This window comes from Dromaius novaehollandiae, chromosome 3 (genome assembly GCF_036370855.1).
Source record: "Dromaius novaehollandiae isolate bDroNov1 chromosome 3, bDroNov1.hap1, whole genome shotgun sequence".
NCBI classification, from domain to species: Eukaryota; Metazoa; Chordata; class Aves; order Casuariiformes; family Dromaiidae; genus Dromaius; species Dromaius novaehollandiae.
This window is the reverse complement of record NC_088100.1, coordinates 67,564,724-67,577,288: the sequence shown is the minus strand read 5'-3', so window position 1 is coordinate 67,577,288 and position 12,565 is coordinate 67,564,724. Positions and strand designations below refer to the sequence as shown.

Below are 12,565 nucleotides of genomic sequence, written 5' to 3'. Positions count from 1 at the left end.
GGAGGGACACGACAAAGGATCTGTGATCCAGCAGCCAGTTACACTGTAAGAAACATCTCACTGCAACCCCAGGAGTTATTCTGATGCAGAGTTCATTCAGAGCAGAGTTCATCCACGGACACAGTGGAATCTTTTCAGTTATAAGATTTTGGTTGGTATTGGATCTTTAAATCATACTGATTTTTTCAGAGATGAATCATTGACTACAGCTTGATTCAAGCACCATTTGAGGCAACTCAGCTCCGAATCCTAGCTTTGCAGTTGTACTGTGCAATATTTCTGTGACAACTCAAATCAAAGCCTAGAAGCTGATCCCTGTCCCCTTTCTCTGTGTATCTCTTGCCATTCCAGGTGAGCATCCTGACATTACAACCATCCTCTCTAATTATCAGATGTGGTCCAGGTCCTGCTTTCACCATCTGTTTTCTGTAGAAATGGTTTGAGGTATCCATCATGTAGACTCTCTGTACCTCCTTTCAATTATACTGAAAATAAAAGAGATCACAAGGAAGCACTGGTCAAGCACAGATTAGCGTTATCTCAGCCATGCTTGGTTCACTGTGGTCATGAAGAAGAGCAAACTGAAAGGCGTACATCTCACCCTGTGAGAACCTGCCTGTCCTCTTCCTGACTGTGATCTGGTCTCAAGTTTGCAAAGACAGTTACATTCCTAACTCTTATTTAAGATCAGGGTGGCTAGGTGCTTAAAAAGAACATAGATTCCTAAATGTCTTTGAGGATCTGATCCTTGACTCCACTTCCTCACCAGGGCCCTCACTAGTAACTCCCCAGCACGATATTGCCCGCAGCTGCCAAAGCCAACTACAGTCTCCTGCTGCTGAAAAGGTGCACAAGTCACCGCAAAGGGGATAAAATCCCACAAGTGGGCAAATTCCGTTTCCATCTCCTTTTCTATTATAAGGAACAGAGACTTTAGGAGGTACCTTGATTGTACAAAGTGGAGCCCTCATGCATGTGTATCATTGTGAAAGAGTCTGTGGCTTTTAACAGAAATTCCCCATTTTGAAGACAGACATTTTTACTGAAAGTGGTAGAATAGTGGAAGATAGCAGACTTCTTTATGGATGTCCTCTCATTAGGGCACAATCTTACACCAAAAGCTTGATTCCTTTTGCATTTTTGTTGTCACTTATCCCTGTTTTAAATGAATTTTGAACACTACCTGAAACAAAATGGTTGCATTTTATACCTGGGGTGCATGAAGAACAAAGCTGTGGGAATACGGCTCTTTTAAGTTACATCTGCATGAATACAGAAACAGCAGCAAAAACCACTGTGAGGGAAGGCATTTTTGGCGGGAAAATTCATTCTGCAAAACTTCCAGCTGTAGATAACTAACAGTGTCTTACGCAGAGAGAAAAAGAGAAACAGCCAAAATTCATTTTGAGGAACTAAAAATAAGGTTGCTAAGCAATATTAAAGAAGATAAAAAAGAGAAGGAAGAAAAAAACAGTGTCTGGTTGTAATTTCCTTTTAGAGGATTAACTCTGTGTGAGAACTTATGCAATTACCTTCAAGCTGATGCAATTTTCTTTTAATCAGTACTAAATAATTCAGCATTTAGAGACTAAACTGGAAATTACTGGCATCTTTTTTCTTGTTTTCCTTAAAATCTTTTCACCTACATAGAATATGAGCCAAACACCAGCCAGAATTCTCTAAGGTAAGTCAAGTAAAAAATCACTCTTGGACCAGAGATAGGATACGGTTCCCATTATATGAGTTATTGGATTCTTCTCTCACTGTTAATAACAAGTAATCTTTGGGGTATAAAATGGACCTTTGTGCCTTGGCCAGGTACCTCTGTGTATTGAAAATGGAAGAGGGGATTTTCAAACTCTGAAGCGCCCAAATCCCATTGATTTTCATTTTATTACGATGAAAGTAGAGAAGGAAAAGATGTATTATTTACTAGAATAAAGCACTGATTTCTGTCTAGGGACCAACTGTGTTCAGTTTACGCTCCAGCTCAGTAGGCCATGAATGTTTAGCAAAGCAGTCATGCTTTGTATCCTGAAAGTGATAAACTGAATCAAGTGCTTTGATACACTCTGAACAGCTGTCTCCGTGTTGATACAAAGTGTCCCACTGTGCTGAAAGGGATCTCCTCTGAGTCATCATCAGGCTAGTGACTGAGAAGTTTAACTCTATACATCCATTCTATCCCAGTGTCACTATCCCAGTGTCTTCTAGAAGATTAAATGTAAAGTTTGCAAAAATCAGCAGCTGCTTCTTACCTCCAGCACTTCTTGAATGTTGAACATCCAAGAAGGTCTTGTATATTCTGATAGACCTCTGGATATGGATTTGATGACAGAAGCACGACTTGTTGATGGATACAATGGGCTGTCCACAGGTAGCCAGCTTCCAGGTCTCACCCTCTGTTTCCTCATCTCTGTAGCTCAAAACCTGAACACAGCTACTGAGTGTTTGCCTGAAAATCTGAATGCCAGATATGAAACATGCTGTTCTTGGAACAGTGGAACTAATACTGTCTTGTTTCCTATGGACCTGCGTCCTTTGTGCCCTGATCCACTTCTCTGCAAGGACCCTGATCTCCCCCATGATTTTATGCCATCTCTGCCACACACGCAGCACTATATGCGACAGCTAGTCCAGAGTTACAGACACAGTGACTGAGTGGCCATGATGTACATGTTGATTAGCTATCCGTGACTGTTTAATGACATTTTCTCAGTGGAAAAGGTCTTTTTTCTCTACCCAGCCACTAATTTTGAAAATGATTGCAGGAAATTCACTGCCTTGGGAAACAGTAGCTCACTTGCCTATTGTGACTGAAATTAATCAAGAGGCTGAAAGTTATTGGGGAATGACAGAGGGACAAAAATCACCTGGAAAAACACCGCAGTCACATAAGCCTTGCTTGTGAGGCTAGAAGCCCAAGCTTAAAAGCATACAAAGAAATAAATTCAGTTAAGCCTAGCAGAAGTTTTGTTTGGCTGAAGATAATGGATTTGAAATAAGAGAGTAAAAATTAGGAACCAAAGTATATGAAATTCAGTGCAAGAAGTTTGGCACCAACATCTTAGAGGGGGTAGCTATGGTCTGAGGGTTGCTGAGGAGCTGCCACTGAGGCATCCCAACCCCATGCAGGACTGAACCCCTGTTGCTGAAGGGGGAAGGCTGTCACATTCTAATGTGGTAAATAGAACTGCAAAGACTTCAAGGGATACAGCCCTGAGGCTAATGCCCAGAAAGTAACATATTACCCTCGCAGATGATGCATTTAATATGTCTTTATTTGTCAAGGATTTCTCAATAAAGTTAAAATACATGTCTTCTCTGCACTCTGTGGCACATAGGAGACAGAAGAGGCAAGAGCTGCTGAAGTGTTCAGTGGGTTCTGCTGCATGGACCACTTTTCACCTTAAGATATCAAAAAAACGTTATGCAGTACAGTGACCTTTTATTTCTTGTGCCTAATCCATGAGTAAACTGAATCAGAAAGAAGGCAAGTTACCATTCAGATGCTGCATAGGAAATCAAAGAGTGACACTGAGCATCTCCTGGTGTTCACCCACAAAACGCTGATACATGGATACAATTATAATTTTGGGTTAGTTTTAAAATGCAGTGCTGGGACAACTACTGAATTCTGTATGCTTGATGAGTAACTCTGTTTAATTTTTTTAGTAACTGCTTTTTCCATTCCCATGATGTTCTGTAGGATTTTTCCTTTAAGGTCAATACAGAAAAATTATCTGCATTGTTTATTCATGTCAGTCTCACAGTTATGACAGGTTTACATTGCACCACACTCTCATCCAAAGAAAACTCTGGGAATGTGTGGTTCTGGAAGTAAAAGGACTGTTGCAGGGAGAAGCTGGAACCTGGGGAGGAGAGACGACTCTCAGGACATAAGGCAGGCCTCTGAAACTCTTCTTCTAGCACATCTGGCTTCTCAAAATAGCACAGACAGGGGTCAATTACACTGATTTGTTGTATTTCTGTGCCTCAATTTAACAAACATATCAGTTGAGTATAGTTTTGGAGATCACTAACCTAGTGCTACAATTATTCCAGGCCATTATGGTTGAAAGATACTTTTTCGAGCATACACTTTTTATGATTTTGCCCATTACACTTTGGGGATATGCATTTAACATAGTAAATGTGTGCTTTGCATTGTTAGCTACTAAATGGAAGTAAGACCACCTTGTAAGTGTAACAGTACCTCAGGTTTGGCACCGTTTATACAAAAATGAATATTCATTTTTAGCCTCTGAATACTAAGTTCAGTTAAATTACACAAGGGCAGGATCAGTTCATGCTGTTGCACAAGCAGTACTAAGACTCTCTGTAGCAATATAGTCTTTGGTTTGCAGAAATGTTTGTTGCTAGACTCTGTATCTTCTGGCATAGCATCTTTCTAAGACTGCTTTTTTGTATGGTTCCTAAAGGTAAGAGGATTCTATCTCTGAAAAGACCCTTCCTGAGTTACTTCCAGATTACCTACCTTATTTCAATAAGTAATCATCTGATTGATTAATACGTCTAGTAAAATTCAGACCATTTCTTCTCAATTTGTCTTCACATCAAAGATTAGCACTTCTTTTCAGACTTGAAGTTTCACACCTGTGTCAGTTGGTCTAGTAAGAGATAGCCTCCCCTTGCAAACTTTCTTCCCAATACTAAATAAGGCAGTTCATGACTGAAAGACCACACACAGAAAGCATTTTCAGAGGGAAAAATCCTGAAGAAACTTATTCATCTGACAAATAAGAGAAAAGGTAAAGCTCAAACAAATCTTTAAAAGGAAATGAGAAGGGAGAAGAAAACTTCTGTTTTGCTTACAAATCTCAGCTACCACTTACTGAACTGGGCAAGGCACAAGGTGGCATGCAGCTATCTTTTCCACATTCCTTATTATCATCTCCGTGCAGCGATTGCAGATCTGGAACCAAAGGCAGGGTTCAGAATAGCCACACGAGTGCAATAAGCAATTACAGCCATAATAGCACCTGCTCTGTGTGGCAGCCACAACAAGAAAAAATATCTTTGCAGCAATGCAAGCCTGAGCAGAAACCTCAAGACATCGAGCTGAACCCTCTCAAGCAATGAGTTGATATAGCTAAGCTTAATTTCAAAAGCAACTTTTTGCCACCCGCTGCTCTCACTGAAAGCAATCCCAGAGCCTGCTTGCTCTGGAAGTTAGGAATTCCCCTCTTATTCCTGGCCTGAAAGAGTCATCGCGCTCCCCCCAGTATGGAGACTAGGAAGCCAGCTCTCCCAGTGCCCCACGAACAGCCCTTGCTGTCCCCACCAATCTGGGCTGGTGCCTGGGGCTGGCTTGTACAGCCCCATGATCGCTACAGCACAGGGCACGTCTGCCCTCTGTGTGCCCCCTCGGCGAAGTAGCAGCAGCCCCATTTGCCCAGGGCCCTCTTGGTGCCCTGTGGCAAGAGTCAGAATCCGTTCCATAAGAAGCGTTGGCTTTGTAAAATCCACATAAGGTAGTCCCGCCCTAGTATGGGACAGCAACATAAATGTGGAGTGTTTATAAAAAACAGTAACACTGCAGCTGTTGCTAGTAGTAACAATATGGCAATCACCAGCTAATATGGAGATGTTTGTTTCTAATTTGTCATCTTGATTTTGATGGTTGGCCAAAACTTTGCAGAACATTTTATTTTGCTCCCTGTGTGGATGTGCATACACAAGGACAGAGCGCGTGACAGCAAATAACTCTCCCAAAGTGCAGGGCCAAATATGCTTGGGGAGGGGGGAGGGGTTCAACTCCAGTCAGCAGAGTTACACTTGGAAAGCTTTGCCTTGCCTGACATTGCATTTGTCTGGAGGATGGAGTCCAGGTGCATGGTCGTAAATGTTTCCGTTCATGGTTAATTTAGTGGTGATAAGGATTTGATTACAGGCAGTTCTGTTTGTCACCCAGGAAGCAGGTACAACACAGGAATCAGTGGGGCACATTCCCCTGAATTCCCTAACCCTGCATTAGAGAGAACTTCATCGAGCTCTTTTAGTAGTGTCTGACTGCCCCTAAAGGAGATGAATAGGCTACACCACTCAATCCCCATCAGGGAACTCCGATGAAAGAAGAGTGAGGAGCTGGAGACGGCGGGGGCTGACAGCCCCTCATGGCAGACTATTTTCTAGTTTGTATTTGATCTGTGTGACGTATACACAATGAAACTCAAATTACACAGAAGGCACGTTTTCTTACGGTCTTATTCCAGACTGGCTTCTAGGCCACTGGCTATTTGCAGATGTCAAAGTGAGATAATTTATGCCTGGAAATTACATCCAAGTTGGAATTTGATGTGAAATTCAGGTTATCTCTGGCTTTCATGGGTTCCTGCTTTGAGATTTGTGATTAATTGGATATTGAAATCCAAAGCAAAACACAAGGTCCAGTGGCAAGAGAGAGACAAGCCTACATCCACCAAAATCTAAAAGCAAACATTTGTATTAGTCCTGAAAAGCAAAACCAAGGTTCGCATTTCTCTGGTTTCAGTAAGTAATATAATCTGTCCCGGAAAGCAAATGAACTTGGCACAAAAGTTTCATCTCAGTTTCTGATTCCCGAATGGATAATGCATAGAAGCAAAATGAATTAGAAACCTGTTGGTATATCAAAAAAAGTAAGTAGCATCTCACTTACTGCTTTTGATCCTTTTAAAGTACCTTCAATCAGAAATTTTGAGATGAATAGCATTAAGAATTAATTCCAAGCATTCTCAATTATTTTGTTGTTTATTGTAACCCAGCAAACTTAAATTCCCAGGGTCCTTTGTGCCAGCCATCTTGGATTCTGAGGAATGAGTTATTCTCAGATGCTCTGAGATACAAAAGCAACCTGAATTCAGGCACAGCTGAACACCAGCACAGACCCTTTTGGAAAAATTGTCTAGGAAAGCCAGGCCCTCCACATCTAAAAAAGATTCCATTGGAACTAACCAGCTGATGGATAGTAAAAACCTTAGAGCTGCCGACTTAGTCTGGGCTGGGGGCACCCATGAAAGAATTAACAAACCATACCACAAACGAAATGCAAACAGAAAGGGTGCGCCTTGCGCTGTATTTACAATATTGTTTTTGATTTGTAACTTCTTCCTGTGCAATAGTAACCAAGTGTGCAGAAGCAGGAGCATGCGCATTGCAGTCTGACCGTGATAATCTGATTAAGGATACCAATCAACAGAGCAGAGCTTGGAAAAAAAGAAAGTGTGTTTTATTTTCCAAAAGCAGGATTAGGAAAAGCCCAGGTCCCACATGATTAAAACTGTAGAATTTCAGCACCACTTGGGTTAATGGATCCAGTTCTGAACTGTTTCAGAAAGTGGGTAGGGACTCTTCTGATTAAAGCTCAGACCACCCCCTTTTCTGTGACCAAGCCATGCATTGCTGATGGCTCTACAACACTTTCTAGAGCGTGGTAGAAAAATAGAGCTAAATTCAGAAGATGTGTAGAAGTGTGACCTGTCCTCAGCAACCCGTCTGACCTCTCTGTTCTTCGACTCTGTAGAGAGATCATGCAGAGCTTTTCCTTCCAAAATAAAAGCCCCAATAACTCAGACTTCTCTGACTTTGGCACGATTGCTTTCCTTATTTTGGTAAATGTTTCTATTGTCCACTGGGAGACAGCAACTGTGTCAGCAAAGACAAAATTGGAATACAATCAGTATCTCACATTGAGAGGCACTGATGCAGAATTCAGCTTTTTCTACTAGATTATATATGGGCTTGAAAGAGTCACTGCTCCAGATGCATGCTGTTGTATGCCTGTCACAGCTACACCTCTGCAGCTTTCTTTCTAGTAAGACAACAGGGCAAAGGCAGGTTTCAGGATTCATTCACACGCTCCCTCATTTCTAAGAGTCATCGTATCAAGCATTTGTGAAAGTACTGTTGAGATAAACAAAAGTGAGCCATGGTTGGGATTTTCCCATTAGTGGTTTGATAGGGAGAGAACAAAAATAGTCACTTTCCAGCCACAGCAGACTACTCACATCTCTGCTCTTTTGTTTACTACTTCTCCTCCCAGCTGATGCTGCCTCTTTGTTGTTATGGTCTGGGGTCCTTCACTGAGCTACAGTGTAAGAGAATTGCAGGAAAGGGAAAACGCTTAGAAAACAGCTAAAAAGAGAGGGAAGTTATCATTTGGTCTGTGTCAGCAGCAAGCCTCTGTCCTGGGACTTCTAAAACTGTCTGGACAAAGTGCCTGGGTGTGGACCACAAAAGTGGCCATCTTCTGGCAGGGGAAAGGGTCTGCCTTGGACTGGGAGGAAGCAAGGGCATTGTTCTGAGTCTTGGCTTCTGCAAGGAAAATGCTTCACAATTTGAGTAGCAAACACAAGGAGAGGTATGGATTTTCCTGAGGTCAGCTGCTCTGCGGGAACCCTGGGGCTCCTGCTTTCCCTCCAGGGAATGCAAGACTATGTGCCTTCAACAGCAGTGAGGGAAGAAACTTGATTTACAGGAGGTGAAAAGCTCATACACAGGCTAAACCCACAGAGCCCTTTTAAGCCTCCCCCTTCTCCCATGCCCTTTTGTGTAAATGTGCCCATGTCTCCAAAGGACAGCGCACTCACTTAGTCAGGGATAGCTTGGGAGAAAAACGTCACCCGCAGACAGTTCCAGGCATGCACAAGCTGTCTGCCATGGACTCTGCTCACCCTGGGGCAACTGATGTGGTATAAAAAATAAATTGCTTTGGTATATCATGGTATAGATTTTTATCGGACTGAGGAGCAGACCATAGCAAAGGCTGTGAGTTTTTGAAGTGTATGTGGTTGGTAGAGAGGGAATTGGTCTCTTCAGTGAAAATATAAGGAGACTTTTATTTGTGAGCATCCCATGTGACAGGACTTTTTAATGTGGAGATCAGCTTAGGGGGCTACATCTGTGTTACCCTTTGCACACTGGTAGAGAAAGCTGTGAAACTTTTCCGGCTGGTAGGTGCGAGGGCGGCTCACTTTGTGCTGTCTGTCTTGTCTTCATCCACCCAGCACTGCCTGAGAGCTGACCTCCACAGTGGTTTTCCTTGTCTCAGGACCATGCATTCAGTTAGGTGGTGTTTGACCAGAGCCAGGGCATGGTAACTTACTGCTGCCTATTCATAAATACAGTCAAGCTTCATTGTATGTGGCCATAAAATTACTTACTTCATGGAGCCATCACTGTTTAGGATGCCTGCTATTCAGAGGAGGCATGTTTGTCTGTAATGAAATAAGCTATTTTAAAATCATTTCAGCATGAATTAAGTGTTTGTGATACAAACCACAAGAAAGCTATAAAAAATAAATGATACAATGAGGGTAAAAAAGAAAAAGCATTTTTTTCCATGTATGCAGGCAGGCCTGTACATGTACCTTCCTCATACAATGGCCACAACATCTCAAAAGCCATTAATAGATGGAAACTAATTAGACAGAGATACAGGAATGAGTGCCAACTGACGGACTAGCAATGTGCTATCAGTGCACCACTCATTACAATACCTTTTCCTCCTGGGAAATTCAAAGTGTTATGCCCCAGGCACAGCTGTGTCTCCTGTTTGCAACCTAAGCTTCTGGTCCAGCTAAACACCACCCATTAAACTCCCATTTTCTTCACGAAACTTGCACATTTTCCAGATCAAACCCTGCGTCTTAAGTACAAAACAGACTGAGGTCAACAATACAAAATACAGTGTTGCTGAAAGGGCAGATCAGACCATGCCAGTTTAGACTATTACTATTACTTTTAAGAACTGAATTATATAGGTCCCCTAAGCATCCTAGATGTTTAATGGATGTAGGTTTAAATACATATTTAACAGACATGTAATAAAAAATACATGCTCCCTGCCACAGAATACCTGCTGGGATTATTAACAGGGGTGCTGCAGCTACCAGGGAGCCTCAGAAGAAATTTTAATAATGCAATGCAGTATGGCAATATTTCTATATGAATGTAAATCAGTCCATGGAATTTATTAGGGACATGACATATGTGCTTTAAAACCTCATAGGACTGTTAATTAAAAAAATAATCAATTACAGCAAAAAAGGTCAATGTTTGAATGCACAGGGATGTACAGTTTCTGATTTAGATTCATGGAAGTTTCATCTCTAAACAAGTCTATACAGAAGCATAGAAATTACAGGCCTCAAAAAAACCTGAAAGGTTATCTAAACCATGACCCCACACAAAAGCAGATCAGCTCTCCTTTTACCCTTCTGAATGACTTAAAACCTGAATCCCATCTCTCTTTTACACAGTTTTGTTGCCTATAGCATACACAATGGACATAAGTACAGTGGTTTTGTGTGGCTTGATTGCGATTATTATTTCTGCCTGAAAGTCCAGTTATAATCAGGAGTATCTAGAGCAGGGCACTGCACAAAGAGGAGCCTTGGTCCTTTTGGGCAGACTCTCCTCTGACACAGAGCTCCATTACATTTATACCAGTATAAGGCTCCTTTGCATGAAGACTAGTTGTGGAATTTATGCTGTAAAGTGGTGAAAATAAAGCAGAACAGTGCCAAGAACTGGTATAGAAGAAAAACAGTGCAAACATACCGATCTTCTAAGCAGCATTCATCTCACCCAGCCTTAGATACCTATAGTGTAGATAGCAAAATCTGAGCTCATCTGCTGGACTCACATTGTAGTCCACAGAGAGGAACAAGTCCTATGAAGGTGTGACTCATCTGCTCTATCCACTGTCTCTCTCCACTGCCTAAAAAGGGAAGCCACCAGACAACTCTCCTGCATGCAGAGGTCCCTGCAACAGCCACCTGCATCTGCTCAGATGACTCCCACCAGAGCAGCCTGGGCAGGGCATTCTGGCCCAGCTTGTGGCAAGTGGAGACGGTAGCCCCTGTGTCCCATCCACTGTTCTAAAACTTTAAAGAAGGCAGAAGTGAAAGTATGGCCCAATTATGTGGAAAAGAAAGAAATGACCCCTCTTCCTCTATTTTGCAATGAATTAAATTGATTTTCTTAGTAGACCTTCCCATGTAAGAAACATCTACATTTTGCAAACATTGATGAATTTTCATAATGGCCCTGTACAGTGAGTACTGTTGTCCTCGTATTCCGGATGGCTAAATGGAAGCAAGGAAGTTAAGTGCCTAGGTTGGGGGGAGTAAGTAACAGACACTGATGTATTATGCAGAGGAACTGAGGAGAAAATGGAGAACAGCGGTAGCTTTTGCCTGGATTTCTTGACCTCTTCAGTTGAATTAAACTCTCTTATTACTTAGACACACAGCTCTTATTAAGAAATATTTTAATCATGACTTGTAATTACATATTGCTATACATTGCTGTATTATTACTTAATACCACTTCTTTTGTATAAGTAGCATAACATTTAGAAATTGGAGTTTTCTTTTGCTTTTTAGGCAGTTTATCTTTTTTAATTTCATTCATCTTCAGCAATGAAAAGCTCACGAGCCTGTGTCACTTTTTCATGTAATCCATTCCCAGCCAGTCTAATGCTTAGAAGAACTTGCAGGCACCTGCAAAGTGTGGGTCTACATTGCTTTAAGACAGCTGTTGCTATTACAGCTTTTTGAAAAATATACAGAAACATTTCTCTGAATCTTGTCTATTCCCACCCCCCACCCTTTTTCAACTATCCTCAGCGTAAAGCCAAACTTCAGCTGGTAGTGCATCTTTTAACCGCAAAATATAAGGTCTCTGAGTGGTCAAAGTGTAGACAGTACCCATTGCCCTTTAACAGCCATGTGAACCTGCCCACACTGCAGCCCCCTCTGCACATCCCACCTCTTGACAGTGATGCTAGATGGAACCTTTACCTGGCAAATGTCTCATCTTTTCCGTGCATAACAGCTACAAGGGCTTTCTCCCTTTTTTTTTTTCCTAGAAAAAAAAAAAAGTAGCTCCTCTAAAAGGAAAGAGGAAGTCAGAAATTTTGCAGCGTCTCTGTCCTGCCCCATGATGCTTCTTCCTGTCTCTGTGAATTTCCACCTGCCTCCGTCCTGCATATATAATGCAGCACACGTGGAGTAGAACTGTTTAGTTGCCTGTGTCTGTCCAAAGGATTAGTAGCAGCGGAGGCTGATGCTATTTCTCTTTCTCTCAGCAGTTCGCGGGAGGTGAAGGAACTCTGGCTGGGCTCACTCCTCGGGTAAGTCCCGCCTGGGATTAAATCTGTGGCATTACAGTTGAAGTCAGTGGAGTGCTCCAGATATAGCTGTACATAGACATACAGAAATATAGGCGGGGGATAGATGCACCCACTGCTGTGTGTAGCTCAGGCACAGCTGACTGAGGTGCTTCACCTTGTGTTTGCAAATTAACACCAACCTCATATAGCTGTCACCACTTGCTCATTTTTTGCACGGATTGCAAATGGAAGGATTTTTTTTTTCCTGTTTTCATAGAAAGAGGCACATAGGGCAGCAGGACTGAGTGCATTAGAAAGAGGGGCTTTCAATGAGCATTGCTTTTTGATTGACTTGTATGTACTATCTTGCTGTTTCAGAATCATACTTAAATGCTGGACTGACTTGCAGGGGAGAGAAAAGCGGGGTTCAGTGTTACAGAGCTTTTT

General features: G+C 42.1%; 1 protein-coding gene across 2 annotated transcripts in view; it reads left to right on the top strand.

The window, feature by feature from the left end:
• Positions 1 to 12,565, top strand: part of TAGAP (T cell activation RhoGTPase activating protein) — a 56,895-nt gene that overhangs the window by 36,061 nt on the left and 8,269 nt on the right. Inside the window, exon 3 of one of the 2 annotated variants that reach the window (XM_064509087.1) lies at positions 12,098 to 12,139. The gene's annotated coding sequence lies outside the window, so the exon portion shown is untranslated. Of the gene's footprint in view, positions 1 to 12,094; positions 12,140 to 12,565 lie in introns of both variants that reach the window. The other variant, XM_026119455.2, reaches the window with a different exon arrangement.